Source organism: Lactuca saligna, chromosome 5 (assembly GCF_052625555.1).
Source record: "Lactuca saligna cultivar CGN05327 chromosome 5, ASM5262555v1, whole genome shotgun sequence".
Lineage (NCBI taxonomy): Eukaryota > Viridiplantae > Streptophyta > Magnoliopsida > Asterales > Asteraceae > Lactuca > Lactuca saligna.
The window spans coordinates 251,480,097-251,487,307 of NC_136421.1; the positions used below are offsets into that span (position 1 = coordinate 251,480,097).

General features: G+C 34.7%; 1 pseudogene; it reads left to right on the forward strand.

Moving 5' to 3' along the window:
• Positions 1-1,097: 1,097 nt before the first annotated feature.
• Positions 1,098-2,719, forward strand: LOC145047351 (UDP-glycosyltransferase 84B1 pseudogene; annotated as a pseudogene).
• Positions 2,720-7,211: the final 4,492 nt, after the last annotated feature.

Genomic DNA, 7,211 nt, shown 5'->3' on the forward strand with positions numbered 1-7,211 from the left:
AAAGTTTTGCGACGGTTAGTGAGTTGGTGGCTTTCACGGCGGTTTGGGGGCAATGTCCAAAGAAAAGTCATCTTTTTCTGTCCATCATATATGGTTTCTTACGGTACATCTCGAAAGTAAGGAATGACTTGTTTTTCAAAAACTTCATAATTTTCTCTTCGAAGGTGGCGGATAACATTATTGTTTTAGTTTTTAGTTGGGTAAATCATAGAGGTATATTTGGTGTTTGTAATTAAACAAACTGGATTTGCTCCCCATTTAACATTTTGTGATTATTTTTCTCGCTTGATTGACAATGGTGTTAATATATTTCCGCCGCTTAAAAAAAAATCATGTGACAAAATTATCGTCATTTAGTATAGTAGATCTGATTACAAAATAAAAACCATAAACATTGATCACTTCTTCACCGTTTCCCAAATTCTCCGACTACCATCATTCCTCACTGTCGCATCACATTTTTAAAATTAGTAGTGCCACTAGTGAAATCCGAAACAAAAAAAAGAATGAACCCCTTGACCCTTTCTCATCACTTTCGCTGTTGTTCATGGTATCATGAAACCTCCGACGACTGCCGTTCCTCACTTCGGCACCTCTCATATGACTCTCAAGATTATCACCTGCTAGAAAAGAAAAAGGAAAGAAGAATGGGTGTCTCGATAGTGGCGTTGAAGTTATTAAAAAAATGGCCCCTCAATTTCGTTTTTTTTTTTCTTTTTAAGAATAAGTTGAACAAGTAACAATTATTAAAAAAAGAAAAATCTAAAAATAAGTTAGAAACTAACATCACAATTAAAATGAAATAAGCTTGAGGACATTTTTAATCAAGGAAAACAAAATAAAGATTAAAAGTCTAACTTTTACAAAATACATTTATGATTAATGTAATTTTTTGGACAAAGTTGCAATAAACACCAAACCATATAATTGGTTTTACTCTGAATAAATATAAAAACAAAAATAAAATAGTCATTATACATGAAATGTTACAAAACCTCGTTTTAGTAATGAAAAATGTTTAAAAAAACAACCATGTTAGCTAGTTTACATATATAGTGTATTCATATAAATATGTCAGCCAATGTCGTGTTCTTATTATCAAACAAAGCCCCTTTGTGTTAAAGAAATACAGAGAAACCATTAGTGGGAGGATTTCGTGCTTCTTCTTTCCATCTTCGCCTATTCACTCAAGTACAAACAGGCACAGAGAGTAACAATGTCTTCAATTGCCGAAAAAAATGAACAAACAAGTGTCATGCTAGTTACAGCACACGCTCAAGGTCACGTAAACCCCATGCTAAGACTTGGCAAACTTTTTGCTTCCAAAGGGCTCCATGTCACTCTCGCTACCAATGATCTTGCCCTAAAAAACCGCTCCACCACTATTGGCGGCGTCCACCTTGAGTATTTTTCCGACGGTCTACCTGAGGATGCCGATCGACTGAACGGTAATATAGATACCTTCATGAAGTCGATTAATCAGTTTGGACCCATAAATCTATCTGCTCTAATCCGATCAAGCGGTCGTAAATTCGCATGTCTTATCAACAATCCTTTCGTGCCTTGGGTGGCTGACGTCGCGGCTGAGTTTGAGGTTCCCTGCGCCATGGTTTGGATCCAAGCATCCACAGTCTTTCATATTTTTAACTGTTTCTACAATCGTCTTAGCGAATTCCCAACTGAAAACAACCTTGATATGAGCGTGAATTTGCCTGGACTTCAACCGCTACACGCGGAGGATCTACCGTCTTTCGTTCTTCCGTCGAATAACATGTTTACCTTCGATAGCATATTGAAGGATGTCTTTCATAATTTGCACAAATATAAATGTGTGTTGGGAAATTCTTTCATGGAGCTGGAGAAAGATGTGATAACATCGATTAATGACGCTGGCGTACCATTTTGGCCTGTAGGACCGATTGTTCCGGCGTCCATTTTTGGGAAGAAAGACGTGATTGACGATGATTTTATGGGTGTAAATAAGTTTAAATCAGCCAACGTGAGTGATTGTTTGGAATGGTTAGACAAACAACAGCCAGCGTCAGTTGTTTATATATCTTTCGGAACCCTAGTTTTTTCATCCAAGGATAATATAGAAAGCATAGCAACTGGTCTGAAAATTTCGAAACAACCATTTATCTGGGTGGTAAAGCTGCCGGAGAATCAAGAAACCCATCAATATGAGATCTTGGAAGAGATTAGGGAACAGGGTTTGATCGTGAGATGGAGCCCACAAACAGATGTGTTGTCGCATCCATCGGTGGGGTGTTTCTTAAGTCACGGTGGGTGGAACTCGTTGTCGGAAACTATTACTGCCGGCGTACCAATGATTGTTTGTCCACAGTGGACTGACCAGCCAACGAATGCAAAGCTTGTTACCGACGTTTGGGGCATCGGGGTGAAACTAAATAAGAATCCAGGAGCGTTTTTCGATGGGGAAGATGTGGCACGATGCGTGGAAGAGGTTTTGAGTGGGCCTAAATCGAAGGAGTTTAGAAAGAAAGGGGCGGCGTTGAAAAGGGCGGCCCGTGAGGCAGGGGCAGACGGTGGTTCGTCGGACAAGAATATCCAGTTGTTTGTAGATTCAGTTTCTTCGTGCTAATGAAATTCAAGTATGCCGCAAAGTGATGCTCTGCTTTGTGCGTTGTATTCTCGCTTGCTGTTTTTTCACATTTTTCTCTTGTATTATAATAACCGATTCTCATAGTTGTGGGCAGAACTCTCTCTCTCTCTCTCTCTCTCTCTCTCTCTCTCTCTCTCTCTCTCTCTCTCTCTCTCTCTCTCTCTCTCTCTCTCTCTCTCTCTCTCTCTCTCTCTCTCTCTCTCTCTCTATATATATATATATATATATATATATATATATATATATATATATATATATATATATATATATATATATATATATATATATATATATATATATATATATATATAGATCCGGTAAGAAATTTTTTTTGGTAGTAAGGTAAGAAGTTTTTTTTCTACATATTTTTTTGACGAACAAAATAAATGAATCACTAGATGATTCATTTGTAAGATGATTCACAAGAAAAAATTCCCAAAAATACATCTTTATGATTCATTTTTAAGTAAATTAAGAAAAAATTCATTTTTATGACAATTTTAGTAAATAACAACAAAATCATTGTATAAATGAATCATCGAGTTGTTTTTTTGAGAATTTTTTCTTGTGAATCATCTTACAAATGAATCATCTAATGATTCATTTTGTTTATTCGCGAAAAAAATATGTAGAAAAAAAAACTTTTTACCTTCCTACCAAAAATTTCCTTCTTATTTGATCTTGACTCTATATATATATATATATATATATATATATATATATATATATATATATATATATATATATATATATATATATATATATATATATATATATATATATATAAAGTAGGTTGAACATGTCTATATAGTTCGAAAAATCATATCTTTGTTCCGAATTTCGAACTTGCTATTCATGTTTAATATGTTGAGTTTTGAACTTGTTTTTCATGTTTTGAGTTGAATTTGAAAATTGTTTATGAACTTCTAATTTATTTTTCATTTTAGATATCTATTGAAAAATGCACGAAACTTCTAACTGTCAGTTAATGCTAACTAACGAAGTAACAGTAAATTACGAAAATACCCTTAGCTAGTTCTAACACCCCTTAAATTTGGAGGATTGGAAAGCAGGCCCAAATTGTGAATTGATTCTTGACGTTGATGACCAACTAATTAACTGCTTGGTAATGAAATCAACCCGCCATGAAGCTTTTGTCGAAAAAAATGACAATCTAATCCGATGTTACTTTTTTCATGATAAACAAGATTTTGCAATATAAATGACTGCTTGATTGTCACATTTTAATGGGATAGGAGAGATATTGGTGACATGTAAGTCATGCAAAACACGAGTAAGCCATGCAAGTTCAACACACATCCTTCTCATAGATCTATACTCAGCTTCAACTTCAACTTCAGGTGAAGATAAAAAAGATTAACTGCTTTTTCGACTTCCAAGAGATAGGATTGCCACCAAAAAGTACAAAAACTTCACTGACTGATGACCATGGTATTGGGCAGGCCGGGCAATCAGAATCATAATATGCCTCAATGTCAAAAATGGGATTATTTTGAAAAATATACCTTGACTAATCGTCCCTTTGAGATACATCAAAACATGCTAATTAAGATGTTGAACTGAATAAGACAAATCTGGTAAGGTGTGAAGTCGATAGTTAAACTTGCTAATAAGTTGACTATATACTATAGGATCTGAAAGTAGGATGCCTTGATCATCATGAAGTCTAAGCTTTGAACGTAAAGGACTAGAAACATGAGAAAAATCACTCATGAAATATAAAGACAATAATTCTCTTATGAAAAATTTCTAGTGAATAACCATCCCATTATCCACTAAACTAAACTCCAGACCAAGAAAGTAAACAATGTTCCCCTTAACTTTTTCATCTTGTAAGTATCATTAAGAAACTGTTTTAACAAAGATATTTCTTGTAAATCATTTCATGTTATAAGAATATCATCAACGTAAACAACTACAAGTCTACAATAATGATGAGATCCTGATTGGTTTTTTGAAACATAGAAAGATCGTTTTGAGAATGCTTATATCATTTAGTATGCAATGTTGAGTGCAATTTGGCATGCCACTAGCGAGATCTCTTATTAAATCCATAATGGAATTTGTTTAATTTGCATATCAAAGATGGAGAATTAACAGAGAGACCTGGAGGAACTTTCATAGACTTATTCATGGAGATATCTATGAAGAAACATATATAACATTCGTGTTTCAGGTATGCTTTTTTAGAAGTTTAATTCTTTTAAATCTAAGTTTTTGGGATTTTTGGCTTGGCCACGACGTGGTAATGTAATGACCGCAGTACGTATGGCAACCCAGTTCAGAAAATAGGTATCCACGAATCACAACGGCGTGGCAAGGCTTTTGTCACAACGTGGTGACGACATATTGGAAAACCCTAGATTCAAGGTTGGTGCCATATTTAAAAGCACTAACTTCAAGGGTCGCCTCATTTGCTAACCTCTATTCTCTGAAATCACCCTCATCCAAACCCTAGCCCCCTTTGCATGCTTTTGGCTCATCTTTGGTGATTTCGTGATATTGGAAGGAAAAAAAGGAGCTCTAGTGCTTAGATTCATAAATCAACTCATCTATACTCCTTTTATGTATCTTTCACTACTAGAATATAGGCCTTCAATGACACACAAACCATGACACGCGGTGATTTATGATATGCAAATGTGTGTGTCCAAAAAATGTTATCTCTTCCAAAATTTAAAGGATTTAGGACACGCATTTTTGTGGGCCCTAAAATTAGTCTCTAAAAAAACAAGGAGGGCACCTATAATAAAATGTGTGTAATCTAAGGACGTCGTTTTATAAATTTTAATGGAACGCGCATTCTATTCTTTAATAGCTTGGGGGAAAATGAAATCCTAAAAAATTAAAAACCTCGCCTTCCTATTTTTTCCTTTCCCTCTTGCCCTAATTATCGACGCTCCTTCCTTTCCCCTCCCGATATTGATTGCCGCCTACTTCTTCCCTCGCACTTCGACCATCGTTACTGGCAATTCTCGGTCGTCAACGTCGATCAAGGAAACAATAGGCATGCCATCTCCGAAGATAACAACAATCGGACATTATGTCTTATAGATGAATTCATGTGAAATTCTCTGAAATTATGCTTGAACTTACATCGAAAGTGGTTGATATATTACACAGACATATGTTTATGGAGATCATTATTGATATGATATTGATAAAGGAGATTGGAAGATAGTCTCTAGCCCTAACGGCCCCCTCCTCGCAGTCTATGTTCTGGTCATCGAATGGTATGTTCATATCTTTCTGATTTCGCTTATGTCATCCATCTTTTAGGGTTTCCATGTAAACCCTATACCTAATTTGCAGGTTTCATATAAGTACAAGCTCGTTGTTTTTGGTGGCTTCTATGATACCCTCAGAGAAGTTAGGTTGCTATTAGTTTCTTTATTATCAGATATATTGGAGCTTAAATCTTAAAAGATATGATATTTGATTCTGCTATTTGTTACTTTGCTTCATCATGCAGATACTTCAATGATTTGCACATCTTTGATCTTGATACTTTTAAAGTGAAGTCGTGAAGAAAGTTAAACAACTTAAAATGGTTGATAATTCTTTTTTGGGTGAATCAAGTTTTGTAATTAAATTTAAATATAATGTGTTATAGTAGTGGCAAGAAATCAAACCTATACCTGGATGCTTGTGGCCAAGTGCTCAAAGTGCCTTCAGACTATTTGTTTACCAAGGTGATGTGATTTAAAAGTATATACTGAATAGATTGCAGAAGCATGGAAAAATAGGACTCACTGGGTTGGATCAAATGTTACACTTTGATATATATATATATATATATATATATATATATATATATATATATATATATATATATATATATATATATATATATATATATATATATATATATATAGATGATGCTAACTATTGATGGAAACATGGTTTCTATTGCTTTCAATGCATATGTTATAGGAGCTGTTGCGGAGGTTGCAGGTGCTGGTTTAAATGTCCATCTTTCAACAGTTCTTCCTACTTTGCTCTCTACAATGGGAGATGATGATCATGTTGTATGTAGTTGTGAATTTATTCACATTCCCATAGTGATCTTCATAAAGTTGCTTTCATTTCCATGCTAAGTTGGCTTTTATTTGTAATATAGGAGGTCCAAAATCTTGCAAAGAAGGCTGCAGAAACTCTGGTGTTGGTAATTGATGATGAAGGACTGAGTATTTGATATCAGAACTTCTCAAGGGGATTAGAGATAACCAGGTAAGGCTCTATAGAATATATCATATTTTTATTCTCTTCCACTGTATATATCTGACTCTGACATATGCTATTATAACTTTGCAGGCTTCAACTAGGCAGAGTTAAACATATCCGCTTGGATACTTTTTCAAAAATAGTAAATTGTATGTTGGAACAAACCCTGCAACTTCCAAATAAATATGAAAGAAAACAAAACTTGTTCCCTGTTGTTGCTGTACACGAACAGAAAAGAAGAAGGAAAACAAATACATAGGACTACATCTTTCTGTCCTCTTGCTATTAACTGGAACCATAACATACAATATATACAGGTACCTAGCTTGTTGCCTACTCCACT